The 18,657-nt window shown below is 46.6% G+C and overlaps 1 protein-coding gene across 6 annotated transcripts in view; it reads right to left on the bottom strand.

The window, feature by feature from the left end:
- AP1B1 (adaptor related protein complex 1 subunit beta 1) overlaps nt 1–18,018 on the bottom strand; it is a 53,210-nt gene extending 35,192 nt beyond the window's left edge. For 4 of the 6 annotated variants that reach the window (XM_067700335.1, XM_067700333.1, XM_067700337.1 and 1 more), the window contains exon 1: nt 17,872–18,012. The gene's annotated coding sequence lies outside the window, so the exon portion shown is untranslated. Of the gene's footprint in view, nt 1–801; nt 880–1,345; nt 1,423–17,871 lie in introns of all 6 variants that reach the window. The other 2 variants (XM_067700334.1, XM_067700338.1) reach the window with 2 other exon arrangements.
- Between the last annotated feature and the right edge of the window lie 639 nt (nt 18,019–18,657).

Raw genomic sequence — 18,657 nt, 5'->3', positions numbered from 1 at the left:
TACTGCCTCAGGGCTGCCTTAAAGCCTTTGTGGATCCCATTAGGATAAAGGAATAAAGGCTTCACTGACAAAAGTATAAAGAAAAAGACACAATTCCACATTCCTTTTGCTTTGTCAGGTTGAAAAGGGATGATGGCACTTTTCTGTGGGAGCTGTGGGAAAGACCAGAAGAGACCCGTGTCTGCTGATGCCAGTGCCACTGTGGGGCCACTAACTGCCAGTCTCAGCAGCGGGAGTCAGGGCTGCAAACAGATCCACAAAGGCAAGTACCCAAGTCGGCCTGGTCCACAGCTGCATCCATCCTCCACACAAGCGTGGCCAGGGTTCAGTCAATAGTTGTTGAAAGAAATGAAAAGTAGCCACTGAAAAGCCCAGGAACCCTCAGCCTCCTCTCCGACAGCTGTGAGGTAACTATATAAGCATTTGTTTCCTACCGGAGTTTACATACATTAAAAATAATTTCATTTTGAGCACAGAGAAAGCCATTTTCTCAGAGAAACCTCACCAACCTAGAGGTTCTTTGTGGAGCTCTGCGAATGAGCAGGTAAAGAAAGCAATGGCACGTCTGTCACACAATAAAAGGCTGTATGGCTTCAGAAGTCACAGGCCTGAGAGCATAACCAGAGGTATCCAGAATAGGAGAGTACCTTGGGTTTCCCAAGTTAAATTTAGTTGAAGAAGAGGGATCAATGAAGGCAAGAGGGGCTAAAAATCACAGGCCAAAAAATCACAGAAAGTAACGTACAAACCCCTCCAACGTTAAATCTAGAAGGAAATCAAAGTGAACAAAGCAAAAACTACCTTAGATGTCCAACTTCAGCGCTGCCCAGAAATTCTTCCTTCTCTGGTAGAGGAGGGTGTCACAGGTGTTCCCCTCATCTGCAGGCACAACACAACATCCAAGGGCCCTGAATTCCCAGAACACAGCCTGGCAGATCTGTGTTGGATGCAACCACCCAGATGGAGAAAGGGTGGGAAAATTTCTCTTTGGGGGATTAAAAAAAGCAAGAGAGCTGCAGGGTCAGCTAGTGAAGCCACCACAGCTGCTGATGCCCCTACAGCTGGAGCTTTTGATGACACTCTTCCTTTTACAGGTGCTAAGCAACTACTCACAAACTTAAACCGCCATCCCATGTGACGGCTGGCGCTGGTGGCCTCTTTCCTCCGCAGTATCTATTTCGCATATCCCTCTGCAGAGGGCCCAGTGGGACTGCTGATGCAGAAATTGTATCCCTCTGAAGTTGTTTCACATACAGGAAATTAAGGTAGAGGAGGAAGGAGAAGATGGAGAGAAATGAAAATGCTTTTGCAAAGCCACCCCAGAGCACCGATGAAAAAACCTCACCTCACCATGAAAGATCACCAGCACCATGTGGATCTACTGAGGGTGGCTACCTCCGCATGTTCTTTCACCGCAGTTGCCTAGGGTATCAGCGCAAGAGAGATTTTTCATTCTCTCTGCAGGAATGGAAAAAACCCTACAGTTCAGTCAGACTTTGAGCTCAGACTTGCAGATGCCACAGGAAAGACTGGTGCTTTTCTTGGCCCTGCTCTCAGCCGTTGCTATGCATTGTATCCCTGCTAATGGAGGCCACAGGGGCCAAGACTCTGACCATGTACATGAGCCACAATTGAAAGCAAGCAGCCAATTTAGGCAAGAAAAAGCTTAGGGTTTGGATTCCATCTTTGGAAGTGGCAGAGCGCATTAAAAAAAGCAATAATTGGAGGGAATTTTTGTTTCAGAAGCTGCTCTGGCCAATGTGATGAGTCACTTCTGCTAAGGATACAGCATTCTATGCTGGGATACCCCTCAGTTTCAGTATTTACAGGCCAAGGAATGCCTGAAGGGGATGGCACTGTCCAAATTCAAAGCGGGGCACACCTGGGACCAGTTTGTCTTTGGAGGAGACACTGCTGCTGTCCCCACCTCTGTCCTCCCTCCCCACATCCATTCTCAGTAGATGACTCTGATGCCACAATCCCAGGGCCAGTTCCTGTTAATCTCACTTTTTTCTTGGTTTTAAATCCTATTGACAAGGGCTGCTTCCCTTGTCACTAGGTGTAAAGAAATGAACTGAGTAATAAGGCCTGAAACAGAGTAGTTTTCTCCTACGTTTTCTAGAATTATAAAGAAGTCCTTGGTGAGAATCACTGACGTACTGGCCAGGGACAAAGATGTAATTTAAGAGTGGAAAAATGAGGCCCTAGGAAGAAAAGGAAAGGAAAAAAACTCACAAAAAATATTGTCAGCTAAAGACTGAATTTTAGCAACTGGAGTTAGGGGTGGGTTTAAGAAAAAAAGTCCTCAACACTTTTAAAATTTTTGCGTCATCACAAATCTAAATGTAATTTTATGACCAGGAGATTAAAAATATCTTTCTGTGTTTTAAGCTAACAAAATGAATTTAAATCTATTAAAAAACACATTAAGGGACTTCCCTGGTGGTCCAGTGGTTAAGACTCCATGCTTCCAGTGCAGAAGGCATGGGTTAGATCCCTGGCTGGGGAACTAGGATCCCGCATGCCGCATAGCGCCACAAAAAAAAAAAAAAAAATTTTTTTTTGAGAAAATATTGAGGGACTTCCCTGGTGGCGCAGTGGTTAGGAATATGCCTGCCAATGAAGGGGACATGGGTTCGATCCCTGGTCCAGGAGGATCCCACATGCTGCAGAGAAACTGAGCCTGTGTGCCACAACTACTGAGCTGGCGCTCTAGAGCCCGTGCACCACAACTACTGAGCCCACATGCCACAACTACTGAGGCCCGTGTACCTGGAGCCCGTGCTCCGCAATGGGAGAGGCCACTGCAGTGAGAGGCCTGTGCACAGCAACGAGGAGTGGCCCTTGCTTGCCGCAACTGGAGAAAGCCCGCACGCAGCAACGAAGACCCAACACAACCAAGATCAATAAATTAATTAATTAATTATTTTAAAAAGAAAATATTGAATATATTTCAACTTTTCTCCAAGGTCTCAAACTTGCTAATAATAATTAACTGAAGAATACTGAGCTGAGGTTACAGTTTACTTCATCTCTACAATTCAACTTCATCTCTTAAAAATGGGGAACTCAGGGACTTCCCTGGTGGCGCAGTGGTTAAGAATCCACCTGCCAACGCAGGGGGCAAGGGTTTGAGCCCTGGTCCAGGAAGATCCCACATGCCGCGGAGCAACTAAGCCCGTGCGCCACAACTACTGAGCCTGCACTCTAGAGCCCGCGAGCCGCAAATACTGAAGCCCGTGCGCCTAGAGTCCGTGCTCCACAACAAGAGAAGCCACTGCAATAAGAAACCCTCGCACCGCAATGAAGAGTAGCCCCAGCCCGCCACAACTAGAGAAAGCCCATGCACAGCAACGAAGACCCAAAGCAGCCAAAGATAAATAAAAAAATAAATCAAAAAAAAAATGGGGAATTTACCATGGACGGGATAATGTGAGAATGAAAGACACCGACAACTGCAAACATAAACATCGTAAATATGAAATTCTAGAATAAGCAGAAGAGGCAAAATTAACCTATAGTGACAGAAGTCTGATCAGTGGATGCTTCTAGGTGGGAAGGACTGATTTATGCGTGGGTGAAAGAACTCTAGGGGTGACGGAAATGATCTGTATTTTGATGCAGATACTGGCCAAACTGTACACGTAAGAGCTGAGCATTTCACTTGGTGTAAATTAAACAAACATTAATTATTTTAAAAAAATAACAAAGTAGAACCCAATGCTGGAGAAGAAAAATAGAGCACTGTATAATCCAAAGGAAATAAAGCCTTTCTGAGTATGACATAAAATCAAGAAGTCTTAAAAGACCTATGAATTCAATTATATAAAAATCAAGTTTTCCTGCATGGCCAAAACCAATAAAAACCAAATGGCGTACAAAACAAAAGAAACACACACACAAAAAATGTTGCATCACATCACAAAAGCTTATTTTCCTTAATACATAAAAAGTGACTACAAAGAGAATGGCGAAGGATGTGACCCATTCATAGAAAATGAAATACAACGATTTAGGCTTACTTGTAAGAGAAATGGAAATTACAATGAAATACCATCCATCAGCTATTGGATTGGTAAAGGCCCAGAAGTCTGCTAACACTCCTTGTTGGTGTTGATGTGGGGAAATAGATACCCTCATACGATGCTAGTGAGAGTCTAAATTGCTACAACCTCTATAGTAATTTGGCAACAGCAGCTACCAAAATTGCAAAGGTACTTACCCACTGACCTAGTAATTCTGCTTCCAGGAGTTTCTTCTATATGTATAAAACTATGTAGATACAGTTACTCATGTGGCATCCTTTATAATAGCAAAACACTGTAAACACCTTAAATGTCCTCCCACAGAGGACTGACTGGTTTAAAAAAGAAACGAAATTGAGCTATTTGTAATGAAGTGGATAGACCTAGAGTCTGTCATACAGAGTGAAGTAAGTCAGAAAGAGAAAGACAAATACCGTATGCTAACACATATATATGGAATTTAAGAAAAAAAATGTCATGAAGAACCTAGGGGTAAGACAGGAATAAAGACACAGACCTACTGGAGAACGGACTTGAGGATATGGGGAGGGGGAAGGGTGAGCTCTGACAAGGCGAGAGAGAGGCATGGACATATATACACTAACAAATGTAAGGTAGATAGCTAGTGGGAAGCAGCCGCATAACACAGGGATATCAGCTCAGTGCTTTGTGACCGCCTGGAGGGGTGGGATAGGGAGGGTGGGAGGGAGGGAGACGCAAGAGGGAAGAGATATGGGAACATATGTATATGTATAACTGATTCACTTTATCATAAAGCAGAAACTAACACACCATTGTAAAGCAATTATACCCCAATAAAGATGTTAAAAAAAAAATTACGGCACTACATACAGACATGGGGAATACTGTGCAATCATGAAAAAGAATGAGGCAGTTCTACATGTACTTGTATGTAACACTCTCTAAGATATTAAGTGAAAAAAAGCAAGATGAAAAACTATATGTAGTATACTACCATTTCTATTAAAAATTAAAATATTAATAAAACATAAATACCAAGTGTTTGCAAATGCATGGACTATCCTTGAAAGGGTAAATAAGAAAAGTGGACAGTGGTTGCCTCAAGAAAGGAAGCTGGATTACCAATGGTTGGGGTAAGAGACTGACCCTTCATCGTTTACCTTTGTCTATCTTGGGAATTTTATATCCTATGCATGTATCATCTCTTTTAAACATAATGCAGTTTAGAAAACAATGGTGCATCTAATTCAAAACACTATCCCCACCCCCGGGCTCCTCCTTCAGTCTCTGCTCAAACACCATTGCCCCAGAGGACCCCTCTCCAGACCCAGAGGGGCAGAAGCCTCCTCGACATTTGAGTCAATCATACTGTGGACTTCTCCATAGCCCTCCTCACAACTCTAATTTAGGATCTTTCCTGTTTAATGCTGTCAACCCAGTGACTGGCACAATGTCTGACATATTCCAGGAGTTCACCAAATGTTTGCTGACAAAATGAAAGGACAGGTTCCCAGAGAAGCTAGAAAACCAAGGGCCCATAATAGATCAAAACAATAGGACTCCCTGATGAGTGCCAGACAGCGACAACTGGGCAAACCGGGAACATGAGGCTTTGCAGCTAACTTTCCACAAACATGGCACGGCTGATCCAATGCCAAGATGGCTGCCAGGAATTCTAGCTTTGCTACCAACAGCTGTGTGACCCTGGGCAAATACCCCCCATCTCTGGGCCTTCCTTTCTCCAATTGTCAAATAAGAGAATTCAACCACATCAATGGCTTTTCAAGCCCCACCCCCCATCACCCCATTTCTAAATTGTTTAAAATAAAAGTGGAACTGCTCTGATTGAAGTAACGGTGAGGGCCCAGAGCCTGACTCATTTCACTATGCCCACTTTTCCCCCTCCTCACCAGGGGCCCTTCAGACACCCCATAGTTCCACAGAAAAAAGTTTGAAGACAAAGTTTAAAGGACAAGATCCCTCCTGCATCTCATGTTCTATGATTCCTTGCTAGAGGTGGAATCCACTTCCTCACCAGAGTGTTCTTCCTGGGTATCAAACAAGAGAATATGGAGCATGATCATTCACAGAGCACGACAGAAAACGTTTCCAAGGGGACAAAAAAGAAAACAAATTCAGAATGCAGCCAGGGCCAGCAAACCTCATTAGGTCTTCAGTAGAAGGGAAAACAGTAACAAGCCAAGCAATTCCCCAAATGGCCAGCCAATGGCCAGGGGAGGACTTTTCTAGTCTCAGGGCAGTGGTTCATGTCAGAGCAGCCCATACTCTGCAGTCGGACAAGAAGCATGAAGTTGGCAGCACCAGCACAGTGGACTGCACGCCATCGGCATCCAGTGATGGAACCAGGGAGACTATCGGTGTAGTGAGACCAGCCAGAGAAGTTGAGGAAGCGAAACGGGGAGAAAGACATCTGACAAGGTCTGATCCAGCTCCCAAGACCCATCTCTGAATTCAAGGGTATCCGGGCAGGGAAAACTGATCCTTAAAAGTCTGTGTTGGTGGCTTCCAACTTCAGTGCTGAATTTTACTGTTAAACCCTTGCCTGATGAATAGCTTTCAGAAACCTGCTCAAGGACAGTCAAGACTAAGCTAGGGGGACTTCCCTGGTGGCGCAGTGGTTAAGAATCCACCTGCCAATGCAGGGGACATGGGTTCGAGTCCTGGTCCAGGAAGATCCCACATGCTGTGGAGCAACTAAGCCCATGTGCCACAACTACTGAGCCTGCGTTCTAGAGCCCGCGAGCCACAACAACTGAGCCTGCGTGCCGCAACTACTGAAGCCCATGTGCCTAGAGCCTGTGCTCCACAACAAGAAGACCTCAATGAGAAGCTTGCACACCACAATGAAGAGTAGCCCCCACTCGCCGCAACTAGAGAAAGCCCGCGCACAGCAATGAAGAACCAACACAGAGAAAAATAAAATAAATAAATTGAAAAAAAAAAAAAGGAAAAGGTCCTCACAAGTCAGTACTCAAGTTCACATTACAGACAGGTAAACAGGTAAGGCCACCTTGAAGATTAAAAGGTGAGTCAGGGGCTTCCCTGGTGGTGCAGTGGTTGAGAGTCCGCCTGCTGATGCAGGGGACACGGGTTCCTGCCCCGGTCCGGGAAGATCCCACATGCCGCAGAGCGGCTGGGCCCGTGAGCCATGGCCACTGAACCTGCGCAACAGGAGAGGCCACAAGAGTGAGAAAAAAAAAAAAAAAAAAGGTGAGTCAGCAGTAGAGAAACCAGATTTCAGACTTTCTCTCTGAGACAATGTGGTCACCAAACTCAGATAGGCTCTTTCAAGCCAGTTCAATTACTATGAGAAAATACTGTATTCTCCTTTGGGCTTGGCACAAGAATTGAAACAAAGGTGGCGATGGAAGTGGTAATGACAGATGGATATGTGCTATGGGCCAGAAACTACGTAAACAGCTTTACAGTAATCTGTGAAGAAGGTATTGATAATATCCCAAGTTTCATATAAGGAAACCGAAGCCCAGAGAGGTCAAGGCGTTTGTCTGGAGTCACACAGCTAGAAAATGGTAGCGCCGACACACTCTACTCCTGCTCCATAATGAGGTCACACACATCTCACTGTGTCCAGTGAGGCAGCTCCTCCTCTCTGATGAAACCCTGGCAGAAACACACACACTCTAGGCTAAATGGTATGTGAAGTATGTTGCCACACATCCCTGCCGAGTCCCTCGAAGGTTGAATTACAGGTTATTTTAGGGCCAGCCCATCCAGTTTGGACAGCAGGGATGTCAAGCTTGGTAATGTGCCTAGTGAAAGCCTGTCTGGATGAGATCACCCAGTTATGGGTCTCCTGGGATTTGGAGGAAAACTGACTAGTCAAAGTCAATCTTCTGAGACCCACTAGCAATTAAAGTCTCAAAATGAAAAGGAACTAAAGGCAGGCAAATGGTACATGCAAACGTTCTTCTATCAGCACTGAGTCTCTAGGACTGAATTCTAGCATCAAGGGCCAGTTCTCGACTAATCTACAAGCAGTAATGCATGGAAAGATCTGCTGCCAAGGAAAAGTTCCTTAAAAACGAAATAACAAGGACTTCCCTGGTGGCGCATTGGTTAAGAATCTGCCTGCCAATGCAAGGGACACAGGTTCGCACCCTGGTCTGGGAAGATCCCACATGCCATGGAGCAACTATGCCTGTGCGCCACAACAACTGAGCCTGCGCTCTGGAGCCCGTGAGCCATAACTACTGAAGCCCACATTCCTAGAGTCCTGCTCTGCAGCAAGAGAAGCCACTGCAATGAGAAGCCTGCGTACTGCAATGAAGAGTAGCCCCCGCTCGCCGCAACTAGAGAAAGCCTGGGCACAGCAATGAAGACCCAACATAGCCAAAAATAAATAAATAAACGAAATAATAGGGGCTTCTTCTGAACAATCCTTAAATCAATGAAGATGAGGAAACAGAGGCCAAAGACTAAAGAACTAGGCTCCTGAGACCTCAGTTTTCCCGCCTATACATTGGGAACACTTTCTGAAAATCTGTCACATTTTGGATATAGCATGTTTAGCAGTGTGGAGCACCATCAGCTCCAAGCCTGCAACTGCGCCCCACACAGGAGCTCACACACAGCAGACAAAGAACAATCTTTTCCTGATGGCTCCTACAGATTCAGAGGGCAGGTGAAGGACTTCAGGGGAACAGCAGAGTAATCGTGCCCTCCAGATAACTGCCACCAAAGCTCTGAGGAGGAGACTTTGAGATGAGTGGAGCATCAAAGGAAGCCCTCTTGGATTAAAAGGGGCTTGGCTGGACATGAAAATATGTGTCGGATTTGGAAAGGGTGGGGCGAAGGTGACATGGAGAAGACCCACAAGATGACCACATAACAGGGAGTGAATTGAGAATAACTAAACAAACACAAACACTGGCTGGGGCACAGGTTCTGTGCTAAGTAATTTAGAGCCCCTGTGTCATTTAATTCTCCAGTAACCTATTTAAAAATGAGGAGTTAGAGATGCTGAGAGAGGAGTGACATATCCAAGGCCAAAACAAGCACACATATTTAGGAGTCTGTGAGACCCCTGCTTGGCTGAAGGCAAGATCATGGCAGGGAAAGGAGCAGATGAGGTTAGTCAGGGAAGGATGAGATTCAAAGACAGCCTTGGATGCCAGGGTGAGTTGGACCCTGCCAGCAGAAGACGCAGTGATCTTATGACAAGTCTCATGCTAACAAGCATTTGATGCTACTGATCACTCCATCCTCCTTGAAACATTTTCTTCCCTTGGATTACAGGATGTCATGCTCTCCACTTTCCCTTCTACCCCACTGTCTAGTCTCCTTTGTTCCTCCTCCTCTCCCTCTCCTTCAACACCTGGAGTGACCCAGGGCTCAGGCCTGGTTCCTCTGCCCTTTCCCAGAGGCCCTCTTCCCTCCTCCAGCTGCTTGCTTCATCCAGTGTCATGCCTTTAAGTACCATCTATGTGCTGACAACTCACAACTTTACATCCCCAGGCCCAACCTCTCCTCTGAACTCCCAGCTCATATATTCAAATTGCCTGATATCACTGGAATGTCTATATGGCTAACAGGCAGCTCAAACTTAAAATGATAAAAACTGCCACTTGCTTCCTCCTATCCCCCAACTGACTCATCCTGCAGTCTTCATTATCCAGTTATTACCAAAACCATCTTTGACAGGTTCTCAGGCCCAAAACCTCAGTTACCCTTGATAACACACTCTCTCTCATATCATACATCTAATCCATCAGTAATTCCTGTCGGGCCTAACCTCAAAATGAATTCCGAGTCCACGAAGGGGGCTTCTCACCAGCTCTATCACTACCACCTGGCCCCAGGCCATCATCCCCTCCCACTGAGATTGCTACCAAAGCTGCTTCCACACTGCACCTGACAGCCCATCCCGGCAACAGCCAGAATGGTCCTATGACAGTCTAAATCACACAATGGCACCCCTCTGCTCAAAATCCCCCAATGGTTCCCTGTCTCACTCAGAGTAAAAGCCAAAGTCCCTACCATGGCCTCATGGCCCACAAAGCCCTAGATGAGATGCATACCCGCTTCTGTGTCTCACACACACACCCTCCCTGTCATTATCTCTTTCAAACTCTTCTTCCACTGTTCTCCCCATCACTCCCTCAGTTCCAGCCATACAGGCCTCTTTGCTGATCCTGGAACACAACAGGCATGTTTCAACCCCAGGGCCTTTGCACATGCTGTTCACTTTGCCAAGGAGGCTCTTTCTCTATAAAGTCTCATGGCTCAGCTCCTCATCTTTTTTCCCCCCTCCAGTTTTATTGAGATATAATTGACATACAGCACTGTATAAGTTTAAGGTGTACAGCATAATGATTTGACTTTCATACATCATGAAATGATTATCACAGTAAGTTTAGTGAACATCCATCATCTCATATAAATACAAAATAAAACAGAAAAAAAATGTTTTCCTTGTGATGAGAAATCTAAGTTTACTCTCAACAACTTTCATACACAACATACAGCAGTGTTAATTATATTTATCATGTTGTGCATTACATTCCTAATACTTATGTATCTTTTAACTGGGAGCTTGTACCTTTTGACTGCCTTCATTCAATTCCCCTTCCCCCAACCCCCACCTCTGGTAACCACAAATCTTATCTCTTTCTCTGTAAGTTTGTTTGTTTTTTAAAGTATAATTGACCTACAACACTATGTTAGTTCCTTTTACACAACATAGTGATTCGATATTTATACATATTTCCAAGTTATCACCACTGTAAGTCTAGTTATGATATGTCACCATACAGATATTACATAGTTATGGACTATATTCTCCACGCTGTACATTTCATACCTGTGACTCATTTATGTTGTAACTGGAAGTTTGTACCTCTTAATCTCCCGCACCTATTTCTTTCCTCCCCCCCACCCCAGTCCCTCACCTCTTTTTTTTTAATATCTTTATTGGAGTATAATTGCTTTACAATAGTGTGTTAGTTTCTGCTTTATAACAAAGTGAATCAGCTACACATATGCATATATCCCCATATCTCCTCCCTCTTGCATCTCCCTCCCACCCTCCTTATCCCACCCTCCCTATCCCACCCCTCTAGGTGGTCACAAAGCACCGAGCTGATCTCCCTGTGCTATGCAGTTGCTTCCCACTAGGTATCTATTTTACATTTGGTAGTGTATGTATCCCTCACCTCTTTCATGTCTTGGCTCAAATGTCACCTTCTCACTGAGGTCTTCTCCAACCACTTTATTTAAAACTGTACACACCCCCAACAAATCCCCCACACTTCCTATCCTTCTTTCCTCTTTCTGTTTTTTCCTCTAAGTACTTATCACCAACATAGGATAAAACACTTATCTATTTTTTTCCCCTCCATAATGAAATTCCATAAGGACAAGGATTTTGTTCATTTTGTTCCCTACTGTATTCCTAGCTCCTAGACTGGTACCTGGCAAGTAGTAGGGGCTCAGTAAATATTCAAATGACTGGTGCTCAATCCTCCTCTTAGGGAAATTTCATGTTTTGTAAACCAACCTCAGCTAGAGAGCAGCTTCCCAATGTTGATTTCATGGTGTTTGTCAGGGTCAGAGCTACATCTGTTCTGGTTGTCAAGCTATTTTGAAATTGAGAATGCCAAACACCCTAGCCCATTTTACAGACAGTAAATGGAAGGTAAGTAGATAAATGATAAGAGAGAGAAGAAAGGGCAAAGGGTAGACGGTCAGGTGGCAACATCTCCAATGGGAGAAATGTTCAGGCCACTTCCTTCAGATCACCATCAGATCACTATCCCCAGCCCTGGGCATCAGCTCAGGGTGACCAGAGCTGCAGGAAGTGGGGAAACAAATTACTGGGGGAGGTGTGCAGAGGGGGTTCTGACACAGGCTATGATGTGAGCTCAGCTAGGCCCTTCCTTCCGCCTATAACCCTCCAGGCCCACAGCCTTCTGTGTTCCTCTAGTTGACAAGCTCTTCACTGCCTTCATACTTGCTGATCCTTCTGCCTGGATTATCTCTCCAGCTTCTAGATTTATCCTTCAAATCTCAGCTTAGGTGACATCACTTCAAAGATACCATCCTTGCACGCACTAAGTAGGTATTTTTCTGTCCTCATAGCCCAGTACTCCTATTCACATATTTACTGAGCCATAAATAGGTTTATATGCTGGGGATGAAGCAGTGAATTAAACAGACAAAAACCTTTCCCTTCATAGAACTTACATCCTAATGGCAGACAGGAACTACAAGCAAGATAAATAAGTAACATATATAGTATCTCAGACAGTGATAAATGCTATGGAGAAAAAGAAAGCAGGGAAGGAGGATAGGGAGTGTGGGGGAGGACGAGTGGGAGGTTGAAATTTAACCAGGGTGGCCACAAAAGGCCTCCTTGAGAGGTGACACTGCCTGGGGAAGAGCCTTCCAGGCATAAAAAATAGTGCAAAGGTGGGAGTATGCCTGGCCTGTTTGAGGAACAGCAGGGAAGTGATGTGGCTTGAACAGAGTGAGCTGTGAGGGGGGCAGTGGGTTATGAGGTCAGAGAATGGAGGGGGCCTTACAGGTCAAGGTAAGGACTCTGGCTTTTACTCTGAATAAGCTGAGTGCCACTGGAGGGTTTTAAGCAAGAGTCCTGAGATCTGGCTTACATTTTAACAGGGGTGAGCTGCTCTGCCTCATTTCCCTCATGATTTATCTGTTTTTCTAATTATAACATTTGTTTTCTATTTCTTCTTTGTCTCTCTCCCCCACTAGAATGTGGTAAGCAATCCAAGGGCAGAAACTGTCTGGCTTGTTTACCTGTCACCACATTTAGCCCAGTGCCAGGGGCACAGCAGGGCTCAATAAATACTGAATGAATGAAGGAACGAACAAACGAATAAATGAATGTTGGGCATATGAAGGCTCTGTCCTCAGTGTCTCAACATCCAGCCACCCAGCCCTTAGAGATCAAAGAGTGAAAACCACAGAAAAGACTCAATAGCTTGCTATAATGAAATTTTGTCATTCTACTCTAAATATGCTTAGGACCCTAAAAGCAATTAGGGTGTGATAAAAAGTATGTCATCCAGGCTTCCCTGGTGGCGCAGTGGTTGAGAGTCCGCCTGCCGATGCAGGGGACGCAGGTTCGTGCCCCGGTCCGGGAAGATCCCACATGCCGCGGAGCGGCTGGGCCTGTGAGCCATGGCTGCTGAGCCTGCGCGCCCGGAGCCCGTGCTCCGCAACGGGAGAGGCCACAACAGTGAGAGGCCCGCACACCGCAAAAAAAAAAAAAAAAAAAAAAAAAAAGAGTATGTCACCTAAGGCTAGTCCTCTATAGAGCTCAGCTGTAACAAATGTCTTCACTGCTGAAAACCAACACTGAAGGGCTGGTTTTAAAACTTTTTTTTTTTTTTTAAACTTTCTGGCCACGCCACACAGCTTGTGGGATCTTATTTCCCATACCAGGGATTGAACCCGCACCCCCTGCAGTGGAAGCGTGGAGTCTTAACCACTGGACTGCCATTGAAGTCCCAGTTTTAAAGCTTTTGAGACCTGACTTCCAAACCTACAAATCTTGCAGCTCAAGTCCACAGAGGAGACAATGGATCAATGACTAAGGCATCCTGGCTGATGATGACCTCTGGGCATTCTGTAGTCAACCAACCATACTGTTACCTTAACTAGAGAAGGCCTCCCAACTTCAGGGAGACCCTCTTAATGGAGGTCAGAGGTCAAGCCCAAGGCCAAAAACCCAAAAAGCATGAGGCTTGGGAGGCTAGAACCATAGCCAAGCCCTTCCTCAGCTCCATTAAATAACAGGAGACAATTCAAGAACAAGGGATTGGGAAAGGAAAGGTGGCCACAGAGGGTACAACATGGGCTCTCAAGGGGTCTACACAACCTAACAGGCACAACCATACCACAACTGCAAAACGAGAATTACAATGTCACATACTTGAGGGGTTTGTGAGGCTAAAACAAGTGAATACATGCAAAGCCCTCAGCAGTACCCAGCCCACCAAGTGCTTGATAAATGTTAGCCACTTTTACTACTACACAGGGAGAGCCGTTACCACCAGCACCTCCTGCTGCTCTCCAACCCCCAGGTCTCTGGAGGCCCTGAAGCACTCTGATGGCTGGCTGGGTGGTAGCAGTAGTTCGAGAGTAGTTATTCCCACCATTGGGCAGATTTCTCCCTACCTCCCTGGGGTGACATGATGATGGACAGGAGATCATCTGGGAAGTGCTCTGAATTCCTTAGGAGTCAAGGAATCCTAAAAATTCAATGTGATATTCATTCATTCATTCACCAGACATTTACTGAGCACCTACTATGTGCCAGATATTTCACTAGGTGCTGGAGACACAGACAGTTAAAACAAGTCCTCTCCAGGGATTAAGAGCTGTTTACTTAGAAGACAGCCAAGTACACAGACAATGACAACCCACTGTGATCAATGCCACAGGACAATCAGTTCAGGCTTGCAAGGTGCAGGAGATGATCAGATGGGAAGCACCAAGTAGTGGTCTAGCAAAGAAGTGGGTGTGTGTGACAGGAACTGGTGCTCAGGAGGTGGGAACAGCACAAAGCAAAGACACAGAGGTAAACAACTGGGGATGGCAGAAGTGGCAAGCAGTTGAGTTTGACTGGAACTTGGGGAGATGCTGGAAGTGAGTAGTAGGAGAGATGAGGCAGGAGAACCCGGCAGAGGTCAGAGCTCAAAAGGCTTTGACCGCCACGCTAAGGAATGTGAATTTCAGCCTGAGAGCAATGAGGATCCACTGATGGATATTCAAGCAGAATTTTTTTTTTAAAGGATTCGCCACTTGCCCAAGTAATATTCTCTCTCTGGAGTTATTTGTTCCTCTCTGTGTGAAGCGAAGAAGAACACAAAAACCATTCCTGTGCTCTGATAACTTATCAGTGACCTATCTTAGGCAAAAAGACCTGTTCAGGGCTTCCCTGGTGGCACAGTGGTTGAGAGTCCGCCTGCCGATGCAGGGGACGCGGGTTCGTGCCCCGGTCCGGGAAGATCCCATATGCTGCGGAGCGGCTGAGCCTGTGAGCCATGGCCACTGAGCCTGCGCATCCGGAGCCTGTGCTCTGCAATGGGAGAGGCCACAGCAGTGAGACGCCCACGTACCACAAAAAAAAAAAAAAAAAAGACCTGTTCAGAAAAAGAAATACCTACAAGCAACAGATGCCCCTTTAGCTTTCAGAAATACACCAAAGCGCGAAACTCATAACCAAGCAATGTTTGCTCACCATCAGCACATCAGGCTTTGGTGCCAGGCGTGGGGGTTTTCAGGAAGTGAGCAGTCAAGACATACAACAGCTTCAAAGGATGACTAGAAAAAGATGAAAGTCCAAGCCCAGAGCCAGGAGGACCAACAGACTGAATTTCTTCTGAAACACTTTTAGGAAGTGAAACAAGAAGGATGGGAGAAGTCCTGTGTACATAAAGGTCTCTGTCTGCAGATAGAAGTAACACCCCCAAAACCAGGCCCCCAGTGGGCATCAACTGCCTAGGGTCAAGGCACCCACCACCACAACAGGCTCTGACAAATGTCCTTGTCCAGCCCCGACATATGCCAGTGTTCGGTGGTGGGGGGGTGGGGAGGGGAAGGTATTATTTGAGAGCTGAGGTAAAGAAGGCTCCAGGTCACACTACCAAGAAGCTGCTGAGCTGGGACTGGAACCCAGGGTTAACTGATGGGGAGTCGAGGAGTGCTTTTTCCATCACACCTCTAAGCTATTCACGTCGCTCAGGTGAAGCCTCTGCTCAAACCACACTCAACAGATAATCTCTACACAACCTCTAAGGGATCTGAGTCTTTGTAAACTAGTGAAGTCACTCTTCATGAAGCTGCTCTAAGAGGTCGAAGAGGCCTGGTAGGCTCAACTCAGGACAGGGAGCCAGATGCTCTGAGCTCTGCTCATGTTCCTACCATCTGTGACAAGTCACTTCATCTCAAATCCTCCCTTGGAAGGATGGGGATAAGGTGACAATATTAAGTTTCCGTGAATTCAATGGAACTAGGAGAACAGATCATAGAGTTTAAAAACAGGCACTACAGTAATATTTATATCACAGCTTTCTTCAGAAGCATGTGGAAACCCTCAAGGGTTCGTTAAGGCTTATAATACCTAGGAGTGGGTAGGAAATCAGCAGCTCTGTGCTGCTATCAGGGAAACTGAGGCAGAACTGGAGCAAGTGAATGTCTCTGCAAAGGAATAAGGCTCAGACTCACAAAGCCTCATCCTCTGGCCATGAAATCACCTTACCAGCTCCTGGACAAGATGTGGCTCCCCAGTCAAGAAGCCATGGGACCTGTACTTTTCTCAGAGACACAGACCTTTCCCTTGGGAATGTTCTTCAAGAACCCAGGGCCAAAAGATCCCCTAGCGGTCACGTGGTTCCTCTCTTCACTCCAAAAAGAATGCAGCTCAACCACTCTCAAGAGAGGTTCTGGATATTGTTTTCTTCTTTTTTTAAAAAAATTAATTTCTTTAGTTAGTTTTTTGGCTGTGTTGGGTCTTCATGGCTGCGTGCAGGCTTTCTCTAGTTGCAGCAAGTGGGGGCTACTCTTTGTTGAGGTGCGTGGGCTTCTCATTGTCATGGCTTCTCTTGTTGTGGAACATGAGCTCTAGGTGCGTAGGCTTCAGTAGTTGTGGTGTGTGGGCTCAGTAGCTGTGGCTCACAGGCTCTAGAGCGCAGGCTCAGTAGTTGTGGCACATGGGCTTAGTTACTCTGCGGCATGTGGGATCTTCCCGGACCAGGGCTCAAACCCGTGTCCCCTGCATTGGCAGGTGGATTCCCAACCACTGCGCCACCAGGGAAGTCCTGGATATTCTTAAATTCATTTCATGGCCAGCCTGTTTTATGTCTCACAGTTCTCAATAGTCAGGAAAAACTTCCTCTCTTGCCCTGAAAGGTAATCAGTTATAGCAATAGCCTACAGAACTGTTTCATCCTGAAGAAAGTGAATCAAATACTCCTTATGAAGATCAGACGAGAAGCAAGAAGGCTACATCTTTATATAGGTGCAAATTTAATGGTAGCTAAAAATATTAAATAGCCCCTACACCCCAACCTTGCTCCAGCCTCTCCTTTGTCTCTGCACTTACAGGTCCGTGAGAGCCTGGGTGGGAACCCTGGCTCTTGTCTATACTACCCAATTGACCTTACAGGTGTGATTTAACCTCTCTGTGCCTCAGTTTCCTCGTGGATAAAATGGGGATAACAACAGTAGCTACCTCACAAAGGTTGCTGGGAAGCTTAAATGAGGCATTATAAGTGCCTAGCACAGGGCTTGGTACACAGTAGGAGGAGCTCAGTAACCAGTAGCTAGCATTTCCATCAGTACTTTTGGCATTATTACAGGTGTCCCCAGTTAACTTGTCCGTGAGGCGCCTACGGACAGACCAAGCCCAACCCCACCCCAGAGGAGGCTGCGCCAGGCCATTTCTTAGTTTTTCTTTTTTTCCTTTTTGAACCTTGGCAAAGAGATAAGGCCCTGAACGACGAGGAGGCCTCAGGATAGCCACGGGGGTGACTGTGCAGGGGGAACCAGTACCCAAAGAGAAGTTTCCTGTCTGGCCAGGCGCAGGCTCCCTCAGGCCTAAGTCTAGGAGTCTCTCCGGGAGGGCGCCCTGGGAGGGAATGCGGACTTGGGGTGGCTGGGGTGCAGGCCGGCGGCCAAGGAGGCGCGAATGAATGAACCCGCAGCCCTTCTGCCTCGTCCTGGCTTGGGAAGCCACTCTAGCCCCTCCAGCTCCCTGTCCTCTCCGTGACCTTTGACCCCAGAAACCCCTCACCTCAGACCCCTGACTCCCCGCCCCACCACTTCTCCGGCCTCGTCAGGCTTCCCGTTTCCTCACCCACAGGTCCGAACGGCTCCCGGAGCCACGGCGCTGCTCGACGCGGCAGTAAAATGTCTGCGGCCTTGTCCCCCTGCTCTCCCCGTGCGTCCGTGCCGCCGGCAGCTCCGAGCCCCACGACTGTCACCTGCCGGGCGGAAGTGAGCTGCCCGCGCGCGGGCACTTCCGGTGGACGCACGGGCTGGGGGCGGGGTCAAGGGTGCACTGGCTGGGGCGGGGGTTGGTGCCCGCGGGGTGGGGCCAGAAGGGGCGGGGCCTACCGGAATTAACTCCGCCCCCGACACGTCCTTCTCTGCCCCTGTCTTCGGTAGAGCGCGGAGAAAAATTAGGCCAGCTAACCGTTAAGCAATTGAACGTGATGGAGATGAAAAAGTTCGTAGAGACTTTGAGGTCCGTTTCCCTTCTGTGTTACAGATGGGAAAACTGAGGTTCTGAAAGGGGCAGGTGTTGCTCAAGAGCACTTACCTTGTGAAGGGAAGAGTTAAACTAGAGCTGTAAGTCTAGTCTAGCGCTTGCAGCCCTTCAGTGCAGCCCTATAGGGGAATTCCGCGTTTTACGGGAAAACCTCAGACCCTCCAAGGAGAACTTCATAATGTCCCATTTCCCCTTTTGCTGGGTCGGCCAGGACCTCAATTTCTATAGCTATCTCGCTCCCAACTCTGGTACTATTAACTTTCTCCTCCTCCTAGATAATTTCTGATTATTCTCTTTAAAATATTTAAAATAATATTTGCATTGTAGAGAAATGGAAATATACTAGTAAGCAAAAGGAGATAAAAAATCATC

Source organism: Pseudorca crassidens, chromosome 12 (assembly GCF_039906515.1).
Source record: "Pseudorca crassidens isolate mPseCra1 chromosome 12, mPseCra1.hap1, whole genome shotgun sequence".
NCBI classification, from domain to species: Eukaryota; Metazoa; Chordata; class Mammalia; order Artiodactyla; family Delphinidae; genus Pseudorca; species Pseudorca crassidens.
Note: the sequence above shows the minus strand (reverse complement) of the source record. Positions and strands in the feature narration are given on the sequence as shown.